Below are 21,221 nucleotides of genomic sequence, written 5' to 3'. Positions count from 1 at the left end.
TGTTGCTGAGGTTGGCTTTGAACTCCTGCCTCAGCCTCCCAAGCTGCTGGGATTACAGGTGTGTGTGATCTTGCCCAGCTAAAGGTAAGTATATTAATACTCTATTCTGCTCTTTTGTGTTTTTTACCTAGGAAATCCTAGTATTCCACTTCAATGTACAGAGAGCTTCCCAGTTATTTTAAAGCGTGCACCCACAGTCATGTATTGCTTAATGAGAGGGATATGTCCTGGGAAGGGTGCTATTAGGCAATTCCTTGTTTTTTGAATATCATAGAGTACCCACCCAAACCAGATGGTCAATGACTCCATGTGGCCTCTTGATGCAATTGAGAGACTTCGTAAACACAAGCTGCTGTGAACGTAACACAACACCTGTTTAACAGCAAACATTTTTTTTTAATAAGTAAAAGGGGTATACTCTACAATAGTGAGGAAAAGTATAGTAAAAATGTAACAAGGCCATTTATCACTGTCAAATATTATGTATGTATACAAATCTACGTGCTATATTTGTATATAGTTGATGATGAAGTAGGTTTGTTTACTTACATCAGCATCGCCATCAACACTTATGACTTATGCTGTAGTAATGGTTATGATGTCACAAAGCAATGGGGATATTTCAATTCCATTATAATCTCATGGGGCTATGGTTGTATCTGTGGCCTGTTATTGACTGAAATGTCCTAATTAGGTGCAAGAGTAAGTTCAGAATCTGGATGTCCTGTAATTTACTTATCCAGTCCCCTCTGGATGGACATCTAGATTACTCTGCTGTTCTACATAGCTCTGCAACATGTGCCCTTGTGCAGATGCCATGTTTTTTTCCTTACCAGAAGTGCAGTCACCGGGTCTTTTGCTCACTTGTCCTGTCTCATGACTGACAGGTGCTCCTTGGAAAGGTTGTTTTCTGCTGCAGATGGAGGACCTGAGTTTGAATCCCCACTCTGCTACTTACTAGTTGTGTGACCCTGGGCAAGGTCCTTCAGCTCTCTGGGCCTCAGTTTCTCTGTCTGAATGTAGGGGCTGGTGCAAGACCTGTCTCCTAGGGTTGCTGAGTTTTGGAGCATCTCGTGCGGATAGGCATTTATTGATGTCAGTCAGTGTAAACAGTAAATATGTCAGGCCCTTCCTGCCTCAGCTCCCATGGCAAGTACAAAATCTTTAAAATTTTTTAAAAGAAAGAAGATTCTTGTGCAGCCAGGTAATAAAACACCAATGAGAAGACAGTAGTGGGGCCAGTCTCTGCCCCATCCACCTTGCCAGAGTTGTCCCTTGCCAAGGGTTTCCCGGGAGTCTCCTGATTCCCAGGGTGAGTTCCACTGTTGCAGCTTTGGTTGGAAGATAAGGTCACTGTGTTCAAAGCTCTCTTAGCACAGCCAAACTGCTTTCGAGGGAGGGGCATTGGCTTTCGCTCTGTTACTCTAGTCATAGGACCTGGTACCCCAGCTGTTTCTGGAGACATTCTGGTCTCTGCCACGGGTGAGGCTGGCACAGTGTGAGGTCATGAGAACAGGACTTGGCAGCCCTGGAGACAGACGTGTTGGGGCTCACCAATGGGGTGAATGTTGGCAGGTCACTTCATCTCTGTGTCAATGTTCTCATCTGTGAGGTGGAGAGCCCACTACCCAGCTTCCAGGCTTTCCATGCTCCATCTCATAACACCCTCAAGGGGTTGGCTTCCTCAGAAATTTCATTTTGCAGATGATAAAACTGAGTCTAAGAAGCCTCATGACTAGTGACTGGCAGATGTTGAAATCCAACCCAGATCTTTCTGGTGCCAAACCTAGGATTCTCTCATCACAGGCCCTTCCACCAACACAAGATCCATTCATCACAAAAGGGGAGTCCATTTGGCCAGCAGTTGGATGGCTGGCCGTGGGTGGAGAGAAGTCCCTGTGCCACTGGGTTCAGATTTACTGACTGTCCCTGAGGGTCCAACCAGCCAGAGTCCCTCCCCAGCTCCAGGCCAGCTGAGAGTGAGCTGGGGAGAGATACGGTTGGCAAAACGCATTAGCATCTTCCTATTTGCTAATTAGTTTTGGGAAAAAATTATTTATTTATCTATTTATTTTCACCAGAGAGCTATTGGGGCTTCAGAAATGTAGTGACATGTTTTACATGAAAAGGAAAGAAAAGGAAATGGCTCTTGCCGTAAGCTTCAGATCATCTCCCAAGTGGAAAATGAGCAAGAAACTGGGAGGCCCCAGTCTAGGAACGTGCCTGGGGGAAATAACATCAATCTCTGGGTGTTACTAGGTCCTTGGCTTTGGTGCACCGGGCCCTGCATGAAAGCCTTCAAAATATGAACAAGAATAAGATTGGGCTCTCACCTTCCCCAGGTCTGGAAAAAGATGCCTATAGCCCAGGATGGTGTCTGCGTCAAGGTCATGTGACAGGGTGGCATTAAAGGTCATTCCTGCCTCTGAGCCCTTGCTTGGCTGTACCTTCTGCCCTGGGTGCTCTTCCTCCCCTGTCCCACTAGAAAATACCTATCCATCTCTCCAGGGCCACCTGCAACAGCATTTCCTTTGGGAAGAGTTTTGGGGCTATCCAGGTTAGCATGCCGCTCTCCCTCCAAAACCCTTCTTAGTCCCTTTTTGGGAAACTGTAAATGTGCTAAGCATTTCGATAGTTTCTAGGTTTGGCTCATGACTAAGCATCCTGGTGCTTGGTGACTGTTTGCTGAAGATGGGATGACTCATTTGGAGCAGGTGCTGCAGACTGAGTGGAGAGGGAAGGCTCCCTGGAGGTGGGGGCTTTGTGCCTGCCATGTCAGAGATCACAGATAGGGCCATGTTGCACCGAGAGTGCCTTTCGGCACACAGCGCGGGTCAGCTCACCTAGTTTCCCAAAGGTAGACGTGAAGTCATGTTTGACAGTGTGTCCCAGTCCTAGAACTGTGTCTGGCCTCGCATGGGTGTGCATGAAATACTTGCTGAAAGCATGAACAGAGACATCGGGCTGTAACCCAGAGTCACTGACCTAGAAGTTGGCCAAGGTGAAGATGCTGGCTGTGACCGCAATTCCCCTCTCTGGGCTTCAATTCCTTCTCTGTTGATTGAAAGTGTCAGATCAAGTGTGGGCTCTAGCACTCCTGCTGCTTGTTGCGTTGAAGAATGCCCTCCTTTTATTTGGAGAGTTTCCCACATTATGAATCCCTCTCCCACTAGAACTCACTTTCCCAGCTGCCCTTGCGGTTATGGTACTGTCATGTGACCGGGACTCCACCAATCAGAGCACCGACAGCACCTTCCCCAGCCTCGGCGGTGTGAGGCAATGGGGAGGCACTGCTTGAGGGTCTTGGGGTGGTGGAGAGGGGTTTGAGCCTCAGGGGAAGCAGTGGTGAAGTCCTGAGGTATCACCTGTGCAGGGTGCATGCTTGGTGGGAGCTGAGGTGCTTGTGTGGTGCCAGGAGTATTATTGGAAGCCATGGGCAGAACGCATGGCCCGATGAGGGCCTGACTCCTTGACCTGCTGCAGAAGCTGTGGTCTGCTCTGTAGTCCTTTAAAAACAATCCCATTTCCACTGAGATCAGCTAGAGTGAAACCTGGTGCTTGCAGCTAAGGACTGTGATGGATACGCCTTCCGACACAATGATCCTGTCCCTCCAAATGGGACCTGATAGTCTAAGATTAGGTTTTTAAGTGGAGCTGCGGAGAGGCCATTGCACATCATTGATTTGCGGCTGTTAGCCACCTCTCGTTGCCTGTTGCACATGGTTCCTGGTAATTTGCCGAAGCCTGGAAAACCTTATTTTGAAAGACCTCACCCCTTCAAACCTCTAATTTGGAGAAAATGTCACAGGCACTCTTGCCAACCCACACATCTACTGAGGGCCAAGGCCAAGGCCATTTACTTTCTGCCAAGTGGTTTCAGTGTCACATAAGACCAGAGACAGACATGAATGGTCTCTCTTGGAAACCCTGCCTCTCAATTCACACATGCCTCTGTGGGCTCTGCTGGAAGCAGGGCTGAAAGCAAAGTTTTGGAGTTTGACAGCCCTAAGTTCAAATCTCAAGTTGGCCACATGTGAGCTGGGTGGCCCTGGTCATGTGACTTGAGTTCCCTATGTCTTGGTTCCTTTGTCTACAAAATTGAGAAAATAATGCCTACTTTGGTGGTTGTATGAGGAATAAATAAAATAATATTTGCATAGCAAGATAACACTTTAGCTGTATTCTCCTGAATTCATTTTCTTTCACCTTTTTTCCCTTTTTTTTGCACTGAGAATTGAACCCAGAGGTGCTTAAGCACTGAGTCAATCTCCAGCCCTTTTTATTTTTTATTTTGAGACAGGGTCTTGATAAGTTGCTGAGGCTAGTCTCAAACTTGCAATCCTCCCGCCTCAGCCCCCCAAGTCACTGGGATTACAGGTATGCACCACCATGCCCAGCCAAATCCATTTTCTTTTCCCATGTAAAAGTCACACTACAACTTAATAACTTGAGATAGCAGTCACTTATTTGCTCCTGATTCAGCAAGTGGACAGGGCTTCAGTGCGGACAGCTCCACTCTGCTGGATCCAACAGTGGTCCCACTCACACTTCCACGGGACGGCTGGCTGGGCCTGCTTCCTCCTGCCTCTCTCTCCTCTTGATCTTTCATCCTGTGGGGCTCCTCTCTTCCTATGGCATCTGCTTGAACTCTCCAAGGCAGCTCAGAGCTGCAAAGGCGATTCCTGAAACTTGAGCAACTTCTATGGATCATTTCTACTGCCTTCCATTGGTCCTGGCAAGTTGAGGCCAGCCCAGACTCAGTCCAAGGGCTGTGACTTCAGAGAGGCAGGATCCATTGGGGCGGTTGCATATATTCCACAACAGAGCTCATGTTTCTTGTTTTCTCCCCTCTTGTCCCTCGCTGAAACATCTGGACTCTTGTATATCATCATAGAGAAGAGACGTAAAGGAATGGAAAGTAAAGAGAGAAAAAAGGCTCTTCCTGGCTTTGGTTTTCAAAAACCCTTCAAGATAAGCATTATGTTCCCCTCTCACCCCCCAGAAAAGAGAGGGAGTCTGAAGCTGACTTTGCTCTAAATTTAAAAGCTGCAAACGAACAGGTATAGATGGGAAGTCCCCTCTGCCTCCTAGTCCCAGCCACCCAGGTGTTTTCCCTGGACTGGCCTGCTGGCCTGCCTTGCTCAATTTTTCTTCCAGAATGAGTCTTTAAAAACAAACTAATAGATATTCCCCCCCCCCCCCCACAAAAGTAACAGTACATTATAAATGATATTCTATATCTTGCTTTTTAATAAGCTTCTCCGTGAATCTTGAAGACGATTCCATTTCTGTATTCCTTTTTATGTGGCTTCATATTTTTCTATCATGTAGCTGTATCATAATTTATTTAACAGGTCTCTATTGACTGGTTGTTTCTAATGTTTGGCTAACACAAATAATGCAGCAACAATAATCTCACTTTATGTCATTTCACACATGTACAATACTGGTATTGATGGTGATAGACAAATGCATGTATTTTTTTTGGGGGGGGGGTACCAGGGATTGAACTCAGGGGCACTCAACCACTGAGCCACATCCCCAGCCCTTTTTGTATTTTATTTAGAGACAGGGTCTCGCTGAGTTTCTGAGTGCCTTGGTTTTTCTGAGGCTGGCTTTGAACTCACAATCCTCCTGTCTCGGCCTCCCGAGCTGCTGGGGTTACAGGTGTGTGCCACTGTACCTGGCAATTAATTGATTTATTAATTAATTTTTATATGGTGCTGAGGATCCAATCCAATACCTCCCACATGCTAAGCAAGGGCTCTACCTCTGTGCTCCAACCCCAGCCTGAGGTTCTGCCATCTAACATCTCCATCATCAATGGGAATCCTGTTCTTCTCCGCTCCCTGCTACCTTCTCCACACTGGGTATTAGTAAACTTCATTTCCTTGCCCATTGAATAGGGTAAAATGCAGTGTCTCAAGGTAGTTTTTCTCATATTCTGAGAGATCATCTTTTTGTTTCTTTAAGGCTATTGGTGTTGCTTTTCACAGTGATCTCCCTGGTCACACCTTTGGTCTGGTTTTCTCCTGGCCTGTAGACTATATTCTTCTAGATGTGAAGGAGTTCTTTGAACAGCAGGAATTCACACACCTGTCTTTTCATCTTGTCTGGCTCCCATGATGAAATCTGGAACCACTGGGTCTGGAGACTGTTTTTCTATCCCTCTCTGTGCTTCAGTGTTGCCCTCTCAGCATTAGGACGTCAAATGATCTAAGAGACAAAATAGTGGAATCAAGGAATCATGGGAATTTCTAAAAATCACAGAGGAGAGGAGCATGTCAATGTACTACCCCCCAAATGTGGAGCCAAGACATCAATCTGTTTGCTGGGTATGGCCTTGGGGACATTTCCATGCAGGTTGGGATGGTTTATAATGACTTTTCTCCCAGAGGTCAGTTCGCGTCACAGGCTCTGTCCTTGTCTACACAGGAAAGCTGTAATATTTACATGCTTTGCCCACCTCTGAAAGTCAATTTTCTCTTCTCCATCTGCTTGGAGGTTGGTTGACTGTTGCAGAGGAGAACGATTAAGAAATCCAGAGTATGAGCACTGGAATTAAATAGTGATGTGCTGGGCACTTTGTTTTGAGTGTATTATCTCATTGAAGCTGCTTAGTAACACTATTCTTATTTTTCAGATATGGAAACTGAGGAACAGAGATTAAATACTTTGCGCTGGTTCCTAGAGCTGGCATGGGGAGAAACCATCCTTAGGAAGCCTGGCTCTTGGACTGGTTCTCTCTCTCACTCTCCGGTTCATCTTACCTGGAGCCAGCTGAATATCTTTGTCCGTCATCCTCAGGAGAGAGATGACTATTCCAGCAATGACACACACAGTTCATCATGGATGCAAACTGGATTGCATTGTGGCCACTGCCTGGAACACTGGGTTGAAAAATACCCAGATTTCTCAAGGGCTGGTTGATTCAGGGTGTCTGCCATTCAGAACAAAGTTGCAGAGGTGGACTTGTTCTTGGCTGTCTCTGGACTCTTCCATTGAAATGTCTGGGTTATCCTGGGTTATCTAGTCAATCCCACCCTTCCTGGCAGTCTGAGCCCCCTCCCCTAACATGAATGCCTTGTTCTTCTCTCCTGCCTTTGCCTTTCCATGCTCCCCCAAATGCTGCCCCTCTTCTCCTGGCCCAACATACCACATCTACCCACCATGTGAAAGCCTACAGTCACCCCCAACCTCACTCATCTTCATTTTCATGGACTCTCTGTGTTGTACTGTGCGATCCAACACTTATGAAATAGTCAGAGATAGATGTCAAGACCACCAGCAGACCCCAAGTTGGGTGCAGGCAGGGAGATCCATCCTGGGTCTCTGTCCCTCCATAGAGCCTAGCTCAGGGCCTGGTGCAGTTTGGATGTTTGACGTGAAATCATGCCAGACACAAATGAAAGAATGAATGGATGGATCCCTTAAATGTGCCACATTTGTAATCCTGCCAACTCTTTGAGAATAGGGGCGTATTATCTAATTCCTTTGGGCTCTCCACAAGCACCATGGTGGTATACAGTAATTTCTTCAAATCTGTGGGGACAGAAACTGAGCTAATAAAACCTCCTTCACAGAGTGGTATTGAGCAATCTGAATGAGATGGAGAATAATATAAGCTTAGAGCAGGAACTTAATAAATATTTGATCTCTACATAATAAAAATCATGGCACTTCCTGGTTTAACTTTCTTAATAGTATGGAGTTACTACTTTTATGCATTATTTAATGCTTCTTTTTGATTCTGAATATTAATATATAATTCACATGTTAGCTTTAGCTGTGTAACAAGCAACCCCAGAAATTTATTAGCTTAAAACAGTTTATATACTTCAAATGGGTGATCTTTATGATATAGAATCCATAGCTCCATAAAGTTTGCTTAAAAATAAACAACAAGCATCAAAGAGATACTACCATTTGCCTAACAAATTAGTAAAACTTTTTATTTTTTCTTGGAAAAAGTGTTCCGCTGGGCACGGTGGTGAGCTCCTATAAATCCAGCAACTCGGAGGCTGAGGCAGGAGGATGATGAGTTCAAAATCAGCCTCAGAAAATTGCCTTTGCATCCTGTTCTCACTCTTGTTGCTCTGAGCTGCCTTGTAGAGTTCAAGCAGATGCCACTGGAAGAGAGGAGCCCCACAGGATGAAAGATCAAGAGGAGAGAGAGGCAGGAGGAAGCAGGCCCAGCCAGCCGTCCCGTGGAAGTGTGAGTGGGACCACTGTTGGATCCAGCAGAGTGGAGCTGTCCCCACTGAAGCCCTGTCCACTTGCTGAATCAGGAGCAAATAAGTGACTGCTATCTCAAGTTACTAAGTTGCAGTGTGACTTTTACATGGGAAAAGAAAATGGATTTGGCTGGGCATGGTGGTGCATACCTGTAATCCCAGTGACTTGGGGGGCTGAGGCGGGAGGATTGCAAGTTTGAGACTAGCCTCAGCAACTTATCAAGACCCTGTCTCAAAATAAAAAATAAAAAGGGTTGGAGATTAGCTCAGTAGTTAAGCACCTTTGGGTTCAATCCCTGGTAGCAAAAAAAAAAAAAAAAAAAAAAAAAAAAATTTCCTTGGACTTTTAGGGCTCCCTGAGGCCCTTTTGCAGTTATGAAAACTATTTTCACTCATTCTCTCACTAGTGTACAATGGAGTTTTCCACAGTCCTCCATCATGTGTAATATTGAAACATATTGATGCAAAACCACTCCTGTAAAGTAGCATGACAAGGTAATCCAAAGTCTTGAAAATAGGGCTTTTCATTAATCCAACATTTCCATTTTAAAGCAATTTGTCCTAAGGAGAGAAGCAGAGATGTATCTTGAGACATTTCTGTGAGTATATTCATTGCAACATTATTCAAGACAAAATATGAACACAATGTAAACGTCCATCCGCAGGGGAGAGTTTACTTCAAAGCAACAGAGCATGTGTGGTGAATAGAAAATAACACTGCCAAATAGCGTTGTCCCAACAAAAATGTTCTACTGGTTCAGTCAAAAAATTAGCATACAACTCAGTGATCCTTTTTTGATTACGTGTATACACTAATTTTTATTTTATTTTTTTAACTTAAGGAATGTGGGAGGCTACAATACGCCACCCCCAAAGTCTGAAGGATTATTGAGCTAAAGGCAGTTAGAAAAACCACAGGAGAGCTCTCTGCCTTTCTCCTTCTATTTGCCTAAAAGTAGGACATAGATCTGCCAAGACAGAGGTGTCCTGTCCCTCTCTACCAACGAGAAGAAAGATAACCATTGCAGACAGCTTGAGACCCTCACTGGCCGGAGACGATGCTGCAGGAATTTATTCTAGCAAACCTTGCTGACTAGCCTTTGTCATTTGCTTGTTTCCCCTCCCCCAAGTAACCCACGGACACTCGAGAGTCATTTTTCTTTGTCTTGGTCACTTCTCCCACTTTTTTGGTGGGGGGCGGGCGGTTGAAGATGCTGTACAAGCTGGATTTTGAGAAATGTCCATTCTTGGGTGTCTCCCATGTGTATGTGAACTATGTGCATTAATAAACTTCTGCTTGTCTTTCTCTTGTGAATCTGTTTTGGTAACAGGGGTCCATAGCGACTAGAACCTGTGTGGGGGGGTTTATTACTCCCTGATATCAATACCTAAGTGATACGGTAAAAAAAGTACATTTGGTTTTCATCTCTATTTCTTGGCATACAGCTCCAAACTCCCTTGGAATATCTGGAGTGATAGAGTGTCTTCAGAATGCTAATGAGATGCCTGGTGGCTGGTCTCTAGGGGTTTTTAGGATGGGGGCTGGTTTCCAGAAAGACCAAGGCTTGATTAGAGGGTTGGAACCTTCAGCTCCACCTCCGACCTGGGATTGGATAGGGAAGGTTAAAGATTAAGTGATCACCAGTGGCCATTGATGTAATCAATCACGCCTGTGGAATGAAGCTTCCCTGAGACAAAGGGTCTAAGTTGGGGGAGCTTCCTAATAGCTGAACACACAGACGGTCCTGGAGGGTGGATCCCCAGAGAAGGTATGGAGGCCCTGTGCCCCTTATCACAGCCTGGACGTCTCTTCCACCTGGCAGTTTGTCCTTACCCTTTGCATTTTCCTGAGTTCTCTGAGCTGCTCCAGCAAACTAATCAAAGCTGAGGTGGGGGTCATGGTGACGACCAAGTACTCATGACTGGGACTGGAAGTGGGAGGGGCAGTCCACGGGACTGAGCTCTCATGCTGAGGTAGGACAGGAGAAATGGAAGGCTAGGTAGAACAGAGACAAGAGGGGGAACAGGGAAATACATCTTTCACCTGAAGTCGCCTTTGCCTTCCAGGCCTGTCACTCCTCAAGGGAACTCTTCTCCCAGACCTGTCACTCCCAAGTTTTTTGTTAATTTGTAAATCTTAAAAGAGTTACTAGAAATTCACCCACTTATGAAAATCACCATGTGCACTGTTAATTAACCTATGTAATAAATAGATTAAGCGAGGAGAGATACTATATTCCAAGAAACCTATAATCTAAGAACATTTCCATTGTTACCTACTGATCAGATAATGGAGACCACCTCAGTCTAAGAATCCGAGCATGAACGACCTCCATACATCGTCTTGTGATGACCCATCCGCATGTCGGTTCCTCACCAAATTTACTTTAAAAGAGGAGCCTGAGACCCCCAAGGCTTCCCTCACTCTGGAGACGGCCTGCATTCTTCCTTGAGTGTGCCTCTGCTTTTCTTAAGTCAGTCTCTCATCTGTGCTGGTAACAGAAGGATCCTTTAATCCTTTTCTGTGAAGTTTGTCAGGAACTCCACTTGTCCCGAGTTGAGATCCCCCGCTCTGGGAACTCCCCAGTCCTCCTCTGTCAACAGACCTTTGGGACCTGACACTATGTCCAGGTAGTGTCGGAACTGAATGGACTAGAGGACACGCTGCTGGGGAATTGCTTTGGTGTATGTGGGAACTGACCCTGCAAATCTGGAGTCAGAAGCGCGTTGAGTAGGAAATAAGAAGGGCACTTTGGTTTTTACAATATCTCAGAGCAGAAATCTTGTTTTTTTTTTTTTTTTCCTTCACTATAGACTCTATATAGAGTAGATATCTATATATGTAAAAAACAAAGAATACAGAATGTTAAGAGTAGTATCCTATAAAAATGTGCATTATTTTTATTAATCACAAAATTGGGCAAAAATATTAATGATTACAATCAATAATGATTTCTTTAGCTCACAATTTCGTGAGCTGGCATTTTGGATGGGGATCATCTAAGCGGGGCCTGGGCCTGGCTGACCTTGACTGGGCTAAGGACCTTGTGTGCCCAGAGGTCAGTGGGTGAGGATGGGCCTACGGGCGTCTGCCATCCTCCCGCAGGCTGCTCTGGGCTCCTCTGCAGGATGGCCCGGGGCGCAAGAGCAGTGGATGTGGAAGACGCAAGGCCTCTGGAGGCTTACGCTTGGGAAACACAGGGCACTTCTGCCGCATTCTATGAGTCCCAGCAAGACGAGCCGGGTCCAGATTCCAGGGGTGGCGAAATCAATGGCTTCACCTCTTCATCGGCAGAGCTGCAAGAATCAGGGCGCTTTATGCATCTCCCCATAGTCACCCTGAAGACCCACTTGTTGGACGAATATTTACTCTGTGGTGCACTGCGCGGGATACATGGTCTTTGCTCTCAGTGGTGGGGTGGTGGGGACACGCCCCTGGGTTTCACACATTCAGAGCGCCACAGGCACAGTAGATGCTCAGGGAATATGGTGGTGGGAGGGGCAGGGCTGGCACGACCCTGCCCTCCTCCTGCCCCCACACTTATAGGCTTCCTTGTTTTTGCCCCGGGCGTGGGATGTCACACGGGGACACGAATCGTTCAGATGCAAACTCCCATGCCAGCAAAGGCAGCTTTCTTCTAATAGGCCGCATTGTCGCGGGGTAACAGTCTGGTCCCGTACAAGCAAACGGCTCACTGCTCCACTTTAGATGAGCACGAGAGAAAAAAGTGAAGATCTATTCATTTAGGGAAAAGCATTCTTCTAGGTTTAGACACAAGCAGACAAGCCTCTGAAAAGAATACAAGTCTTTGATGTTGCCACTGATACAGAGTCTAGATGTTCCAGAAGAGAGAGCCGTGTCAGGCTGAGCTTCACAAACAAGCTTCAGAGAGGGGGCCGGAGAAGACGTGTGTACACACACGTGTCTGTGTGTGTGTGTGTGTGTGTGTGAGAGAGAGAGAGAGAGAGAGAAAGAGAGAGAGGACTCTTTTTATCTCTGACAACAGAACACAGAATGGTGTGAAGATGGTGGATTTTGCATTTATTAAATCAAGGACTTAGTCTCTTAGCCTCCCTCCTCCAGGGAGGAGATGGGCCAAGCAGGATCTGCCATCTGCATCTGTCACCCTGCCCTGCACCTTCAGAGGCAGCCACTGACTGAGGCAGAAATGTGGCCACAATCTGTCCTGTCCAGAGAGCAGGCTTTCCCTCCCTCTGGCTGCTCTCAGCACCTCATGCGATGCAGAGAGAGATGCCCCTGGATGATCCCATCTGGTCCTGGTCCTCTGTACCAGTGAACACAGGGCATACTGAGTTTCTTACAAAGTGACGAGGAAGAAGCTGGTGAGGAGGAGAGGAGGGATGTGGGCCTATGGACTCTGGACCCGGAAGCACCCCTACAGGTGGGCCTGTGGGGGCTGGTTTGAGAGTGTGAGCTTTAGGATCTAACAACTCCACTGCTCTCAGGTAAACTTCAGGTAAGCTACTATATCTTGCCAGCCTCGTTTTTCTCGTCTGTAAAATGGGGTTAATATATGTGTCTATTTCATAGCCTGCCATGAGACGGTGTATGATAACATGGGTAAACTGTTCATTGTACCGTAATTGCTCCATAAACAGTAGCCTCCGTGTCCCAGGACATTGGCAGGTGTTAGGGTGTGGAGTGGAACCTCAACAGTCCGGTATCCAAGAACCACCTCAGTTTAGAGTTCTCCATTCTTGACAAGCATGCCCTCTAACCCACCCCATCCTCAGAGAGGTTTCTGACTCCCAAGGGCAGAGTGAGATTAGAAATGGTGGTACATTTTATGTTATAATTAAGCCATGTGAAACTTTCCACAGCAGAAAATAACTCCCTTGGGTGGTAATAAGTGTCCTGTCCCTAGTGATATTCAAGCAGAGGTTGAATGACCAGTTGGCAAGGATATATAGAGAGGATTCAGGATGGTGGATGGGTAGATGCCATCTTTGAAATTCTCTGGATTCAGAACTAGGTCAGTAATGCTCAATGTTTAGGTGACCGTCTCGTAACTCATTAATATATTTGACTTACTCTTCCCTGTACTCATCTGAATTTCTCCCTCTACAAGCTCCCTCACCCTCTCCATCCCATATGAGTTAGCTATGGTGGCTGAAGTGGTCCACCCTGATCATAGCCTTGGCGGAGCAACAGTCCTTGTTTGTTTTTAAATCACAACCAGCACTATGCTCTCTTTATGGAAAAAGTATTTTGAATGGTGGCTAGGATCTAGAGAATGATTAGCTCCTGGTCCAGACCACTGAAGGCTAACTACAGTTTTGTGGGCTGGACAGGGAGCTTAGGAGTCTTACATAGGGCCACTTCTGTGGGATGATGTTTTCGAAGCTCTCTCTTGCTAAGGAATCATCAGATCATAGCATTGGAAAGTGGGATCTGTCTGTACTTAGAGTTAGGTACATATTTCAGGTCAAGGTCCTGGGTTCAGTTCTTGAATGGCCCAGTTAAATTCCCTCTTGCCCAAAGTCATAGGAAGTACCTCTAATCCAGAGTGCCATCTTCCCAAATTTGGATGTTCAGGTGAATAGGTCGGAGTGGCTTAGCCCAGCTAAAGCACATCCGTCATGTCCTTTCCCAGCCTGGCTTGTCTCCGCTCAACTCCTTCTTCTTCTGAAGAAATCACGTTGAGCAGCTGCTCTCCTAAGAGACACTCAGCCCCATGGACTACCAGGTATCCACTGTGCTCACCAGCTCTTTAGAATCCAATGAGATCTCTCACCTCCATCCCACCTCCCCCTGCCTTTCACCAAGTTCCAGCTCCTGGTCTCCATTTGTGATTTCATTTGTTATTTCATGTTATCTCCAGCCTGATGTTGATGTCCACGTGGGTTAACGCCTGCAGCAGGAAGTGCCCTCCTCCACAAGGCACACCACACAGAGGCCACCCTGTGACGGAGGCCACTGCTGTGTTTTGAGGGTATGGCAAAGGAGAGGCACATCGCAGTTCTATAACAAAGTGATGACTTGAAGCCACTTTGCTCTTGCAAACAATCCTTGGTCCTTTTCTATTGTTTGGACTCCATTATCCTGTTGCCTTCTTGCACAGGGTCCTCCATGCCCCTCTCCTCCGTGCACACCCACGGCCAGACTTCTCTTCATCTTTGGTTTTGTTTTCTCCATCTTATCCACTCCCTCACCAGCCTTCTTTCTCAACTCCAAAGCAGTGGATCCGGGTATTTTCTTCATGGAATGTGGTTCTTCCTGGTACAGGCTGGGGAAATCCACGGCCATCTACGGCCATCATTGCTTGTGGAGGACAGCATCTGAAATCCAGGTGCTTCTTGATTCCTTCCTGGATTCTGGGACTCTAAATAAAAGTTGTTCTCTGCCTCAGAAACACTCCGTCACATTCCATCCAGAAACCAACAAGAAACTGAAGGACTTGGGAGTCCACAGGGCCCTTTCATCAGGTCAGCTGAGACCCAACACCCCAAATGAGGAACCAGTACAGAAAATCCATTCCCTTGGGGTTGTGGCTGCAACTTTCTAAGTATTCATTGCAGGGATACACAACATACTCAATTAAGATGCCACTATTATAGAATATGAGGACCAAGTGGATCATGTGATTTCCTTTCTTTAGTAATCTAATAAGCTTCTAGTTTTGCCCCAACAAGGAACCATTATTTCTAGAAATCCCAGTATGAAGCTTACTCAGCTCCCACAGTGATTGGCTACACTCTCTGGTCATCCTATTATCTTTTAGGTCCAAGGTTCCAGAACCACCCATGTGGTTTCCTGTTTCACTCTGATGGACCAGTGAGGGAGTTATCTGAATGTTTCTTACCACCAGGCTTTGTGTCTAGGCTCACCATCTTTGCCAATTTCTCTTTTTAAATGCCAGGGCTGGGCAGCAGGCACGGAGGAGAAATTAAGCTGGTTTCCTCCAAGTCGAGACCATGGGTGGCCAATTATTTCTCGAGATAAACCATGCTGGTGCCCAAATGAGACAAATTCAGGTAATTGGTGCTAGGGAACAGAATTTTTAGCCACAAAGTCTAGACACTACAGTTATGCAGCCTGCTGCAAATAAATAGCTAACAACTCAGTCTCTGGAGCAAGAAAGATCGTTCAGCTTCTCTCGCTAACAGTCCTGTGACTTGGGCAGGCTACTTGTCCTGTTCCTCAGTTTTTCAGTCTGTTTCCTACCCTGAGCAAATGCCAGCAATTGTGATGCTGTTACCTATTAGCAAAGAAGCAGAGATTATGATTATTTTATGAGTTAGAGAGGATTTAGGTTTATCCCTACACAGCACTCCACTCACTTATCTGCATTCCAATGTGCTTCTTTCGCAGAGATGGTGCAGATGCACATAACTGGGGACACCCCGGGGAGTGTGTCACCCAGGTGAGTGGATTTAGTCAGAATTCTTTGGTTTGTAAGTGACAGATGCACTCAATCAAGCTTAAGCTAAAGGGATTTATTAGGTTGGTTGGATGAATCGAGAAGAAAACTATGGGAAGTGCTGGGATGAAGATGGAACTTCAGGGGCAACTGGATCCCGAGAACTAAATGCTGTCAGGATGGTTTCTGGCCGCCATTGCTGCCCCGTCTGTGGTTTACTTCCTCATGTCAGCCAGTCAGGCACACACAGCCCGGTGAGGTGCTTCTCTGGCTAGCTGCATGTGGAAGGGAAGCCCCAGCACAGTCACTGGACACGCCCTGCTGTGACTTGTCCATTCAGGTGCTTCCTGGCTCCTGGGAAGACTGCTCAGTACTAGCCCACAAGGCTGTTCTAACCATGCCCACCCTGCCCCAGAGGCACCCTCTGAGCCCAGACGCTGCTTTTCTGAGCCTCTGTTTCCCTCCCCATCATACCCACCCACCCATCCATCCATCCAGGCCCAAGGAGAGACAGCACCATTCTTTTGGTGGCCTCCTGGGGCAGACATTTGGAAATGTAGGATCCACACCCCTCCTCCCTGACCAGCAGATCATCTGGTGGTGAGATTCAGTGCACTGGCCTCCCAAGGTGAGGCTTCGGCTCCAAAACTATCCAGGGCAAATTCTAACGCTCCAGGGAAGAGGGAACCAGAGTGACCAAGTCCAAATCCCCAGCCTCAGGTCTTGGGTTTGCTTGGGATTTAGGGAATTGGAGCCATACAAAGGCTTTGGGTTTTGCAATAAAGGGGAAGCTTAGAGACAAAAGATCATCAAATCCAGTGCCCCAGACTTTTGCAGGGGGACGGAGGGGCAAGAAGGTGAAAGGGTGTGGACAAGGTGCCCAGTCAGGGTAGGACTGGAAGGGCCACCAGGAGGGGGCGCAGGAGGCTTTGCGGGGAGCGGGGGATGCCTGGTAGGAGGTGCCTGCAGCCTTGCCATGGGGACAGAGCCTCTGGAGGACACAGCACGTGAGCACAGAGCCTGTGACTCACTGTGGCTCAGGCCCTGGTGGGGTCCGGATGACCTTTCCTAAAGTGCACACGGTTGGATTTTCCGAGGTTGGGGAAGGTGCGTGACGCTTTCTTTATTTTGGAGATAAGTCCGGGTGCTCACAGGGAGGTCTGTGCCCACGGCCCTGCTCGGGCTCCGCTTTGGCCAGCGAGGTCTGTCGCCACGCCAGGCAGGTGTGGGACCGCAGCGGGAGGAGGATGCGCTGTCCCCGCCTGGGGCCACCGCGCCTCGGCTCCTGCCGCTGGCAGCGAAGCCGTGGGGCTCTGCGGGGACAGGGCGACTCTAACCCCAGCCCTCTTTCCGGGAACCCGGGCCTTCTCTGGTCGCCCAGAGTCTCACGCAGCCCTTGGAAGTTGTGAGAGATTGCACAGCAAGCAGCGCCACCAACACCAGGAGCTTGGAAGTGCCCCGAGGCAGCCGGGGTGGGTGGGGCCCGGCAGTCTCTTCAGCCGATTTTGACATCTGCTTAGGATCCTGAAGCCCCGTTCTAGACCCCCAAGGAAGCAGAGTGGGGTGCGACAACTCGCCCATGGTTACATTCACTGACATTCGTTACAGATTTATTAAACACTGCTCTGGGCGCTAGTGATACACGGGAGAGCAAAATTCAGCAAAGATCCCTGCCCTGGTGAACTTGCATTCTAGCGAGGGGACCCGGCAATAGGGCATTGGTATGCGAAGTAGGTGACCTGTGATAAGAGGGAGGAGAGGTGGAGGGAGCTCATGGAGGTATCAACATAGACTTAGGACCTTGGCTCTGACCTTCTCCTTGCTTCTGTGTCCCAGCCAGACCTGGACCTACATGTTTGGAGACAGGCTGGGGGTGCTGAGCCTGGGGGGCTGTCAGGGTTGGTAGCAGTGTGGTTGAACTTTAGGTTCACCAAGATCCCTCTGACTGCTGGTGGAGACTGGACAGAGGTGAGGCAGGAGGTGGCATCAGTCACCCCAGCAAGAGATGGTGGTGCCTTGGACTGGGTGGTAGTCATAAAGGAGCAATCAAGTTCAAGGTGATGGTAAAAATTTATTTTAACTCTGGTAGAAAACATATGACATAAAAATGATTTATCTGTGTAAGTGTGTAGTTCAGTGGCGTTAAATACATTCACGGAGTTACACAACCATCCCTACCATCCACCTCAAGATGTCTTCCCATCTTGTAAAACTGAAACTAGGTCCCCACTAAATACCAATCCTGCATTTCCCCCTCCCCCATCCTGCTTTCTGTCTCTGGGAATTTAACTGCTCCAAGTACCTCATTTAAGTAGAATCCTACAGTTTTCGTCCTTTTGTGACTGGCTTATTTCACTTAATATCATGTCCTCATGGTCCATCCGTCTCTTAGCATGAAACACAATTTCCTTTTTTTTTTTTTAATTTTTTTTTATTACTGAACTATGTTTCCATGTAGAGACAGACTACTCTTTTGTGTATCCATCCCCCATCCAAGGGGCACAGATTCTGAATGTGTTTTGAAAAGAGAACCAAGAGACTGCTCCTGGACACCCAGAGGTGACTGAACAGATCACTGTGCTTCACAATTGTGTAGAAGCTGTTTGGTTGAATAAATTACAACATTTATTCTGTAGCACCATGACCTTCAGAATAACTTTATTTGGATTTGTGTGTTCTATCTGCTATGATAGGGATCTTCACCTACCCACCCCCATACTGCAGAACTAGCCTTTTCTTAAGGGCCTGGATCTAAAAGTTAACACCTTAGGAAAAAAGACAGTTTAATAAGATTTACCCTTGAAAATAATTGAATGTGTCTAATAAGTGCAAAATCCCTCTTTTGCACATGCAAACCTCTGCCCCGAGATGCATGTTCAGCAAGCCCTGTCATCCATAGCAGGCAATTAAATGCTATTAAGCAAGAGAGGAGTCACAGTATTTTGAATACAATAAAAAGACAAAGAGTTGGAGTCACTTCAACCCTCAAATCAGACAATTTCCTTGTGTATTTACAAGGCAGACTTCTCCAGTGTCCAGGGAAGCCACTGTTTCTCTGTGTCCAACTTGACCTGAGATCCACTTACCTCAACCATCTGCTCAGCGGGGGAAGAAGTGTTGTAGGGAGGTGGACACCTAATCCCAGGTCTACTGCAGGGGAGCTCTTTAGATGCCACGAATCCCAAGCAGCTGCTTAATCTAAAATCCTGCATTAAAAAAAGACTATCTATATGTACTATCTATATAAATGTTTTTGGTAGTGGATTTGAACCCAGGGATGCTTAACCACTGAGTCACATTCCCAGCCCTTTTTATATTTTATTTAGAGATAGGGTCTTGCTAAATTGCTTAGGGCTTTGCTAAGTGGCTGAGGCTGGCCTTGAACTTTTAATCCTCCTGCCTCAGCCTCCTGAGCTGCTGGGATTACAGGCGTGTGTCACCACACCTGGTTAAAAAAAAAGACTGTTTAGCAACCCCTAAAATAAACATTTATTGCATTCAGGGTTGGAGCCTGTTCCTAGGCCCCTCTGGAATACAGGTATAATTTTTATGATTTATCTTAAGCAGAGGCTTTTGGAGAAGGAGGTCTCAACTGAGAAGATACAGTGACTGTCAGAGTCTCAAAGTCCATGTGGAAAGAAGCTCTGTCCATAGACAGAGTAAGCACTATGTTTCAAGTGCCCCCAAACTCCCATCCTCGGATTCCATGACTGCAGACAGAAAATACTCAGAAAGAAAGTGAGTCTGCATTGAACACGTACAGATTTTTCTGGTCATTATTCCCTAAGCAACATAGTAGAACAACTATTTTTTGTAGCATTTATGTCCTATTAGGTATCATAAGTCAACTGGAGATGGTTTAAAGTATACAGGAGGATATGTATGGGTTCTGTGGAAAGGCTATGCTGCTTTATGCAAGGGACTTGAGCATCCTTGGATTTTGGAATCAAAGAAGGATCTGGAATCCACCCCCCATGGATACTAAGAAAAACTGTACAAATGACTCTTCTTCAAAATCATGTAGGTGCTGTTGTGATGAAGAAACTGTAAATTGATTCTGCAGCACCGTGGAGTGCCAGGTAAGCCCTGTGGAGTTGGAGTGTTGGGTCAGCACACGTAACCTTTAGGATACGTGCATCCTAAGGGTGAGGTCTGCAACTTCCAAGGCTGGGAAACTCTGACCCAGAAGCTGTAGCAAACTCTTAATTGGCCTCTGGTCCTCCTCATAAAAAAGCCAAGGCCACTGTCCCTTAGATTCTGTGTTTTCAGGTGAGAGCTTTGGGTAGACAGGAGAGCAGATGGGGCAGGGAGATGTGGAAATCTCATTATCCAGGCTGCCAGCACATTCAGTTCCGGTGTCTCCATGGGGGTGGTCCAGGGAAGGCAGGAGAGAGCCTGGATAGTGTCCTTGTGCCCAGCAGAGTAATTTATGGTGGGCACACACCTGGGCTTTCTTGTCTTGGGAACCCCAGATTGAGCTTCTCAATTTCTTATGTCATGTCTGTTTTTCTTACTCTTCTCCTCAATTAGACTTTATAAGCAGCTCGTTTGGTTTCTGAGCCAAGAATGGCAACCAGCAAGTGATGGATTCGGGACATCTGGCATTGGCAGGGTGTCGGGAAGTCACAGCTGCCTGCTGTGAAATCCCACACAGGCTGCTGTCTAGGTAGTCTCCCCCAGCACTCCTGTCCCAAGTCCCCACATGGATCAGAAAAATACCAGTCTCTACAGACTGATCAGAAACTTGGATGTGAAATAAATTTTGGAGAACAACTATCCATGGCAACTTTTCTGAAAATTCTCCTTGAGGAAATCATGTTTGGATAATGATTCCCTTATTTTCCCCCCTGACGACTAATGCATAAAGCACAGACTTTGAAAAAAGCTTTGAAGGATCACACATAGAATTCATATTTCATCGCCTTTCCATCAAAGGAGGATTTTGTGGTACTTAACAGATGACATTGACCTCTCCAGGTGCAGAGAAAGAACCTGGAGTGGGAATCAGGAGACCTGGTTTCTGTTCAAGTTCTCCGTCCCTTGTGTAATTTTGCAAGAAATCAGTTCACCTCTCTAGGCCTGGGGGTCGGGGCTTGTTTTATGGTCATCAGAACTGTGTTCAGTGTTCTTGAAGAGTCCAAGCCTGGACAGGCAACATACTCATGTGTGTTTTAAGTCCCCTGGACATTGTACCCCAGAACTTTAGGGGGCATAGCATGACCTTAAATAATACCCAATCTCCCAATGACAAAATTATTGTCTTCTCAGTGTCTTTCCTTGATCTTCTCCCTGTAATAAAGACAGAGCAAGGCTAGGGCCCAGAGGAAGTCAAACATTGTGATTTTGCATTCCATCTTGATGGCTAACTTCAGCTTTTTCATGCATGATAATGAATTTCCACTTACTATAGGAGATGGCAAAGGATTTTGTCTTTTAAGTGAAATTTATTTAAGTAAACAAGTTGGTTAATAGGAAAAATTGTTAAATTCAGAAATGGTAACCAGGTGTTGTAAAAAATATGGCATTTGTGTGCAGATGTATACAGTCTTTCCCCTGTATCCATGTGCTTGGCATCCATGGATTCAACCACTCTGCGATCAAAAAC

At 46.6% G+C, this 21,221-nt stretch overlaps 1 long non-coding RNA gene across 1 annotated transcript; it reads left to right on the top strand.

Moving 5' to 3' along the window:
* The first annotated feature begins 16,569 nt into the window (after positions 1–16,569).
* On the top strand, positions 16,570–20,619 carry LOC306655971. Its single transcript, XR_013762376.1, has 3 exons — positions 16,570–16,723; positions 19,641–19,695; positions 20,147–20,619. It is a non-coding gene; the product is annotated as an uncharacterized lncRNA (long non-coding RNA).
* The last annotated feature ends 602 nt before the right edge of the window (positions 20,620–21,221 follow it).

Source organism: Sciurus vulgaris, assembly GCF_902686455.1.
Source record: "Sciurus vulgaris genome assembly, chromosome: 3".
In the NCBI taxonomy this organism is placed as follows: Eukaryota; Metazoa; Chordata; class Mammalia; order Rodentia; family Sciuridae; genus Sciurus; species Sciurus vulgaris.
This window is presented reverse-complemented; position numbering and strand designations above follow the sequence as displayed.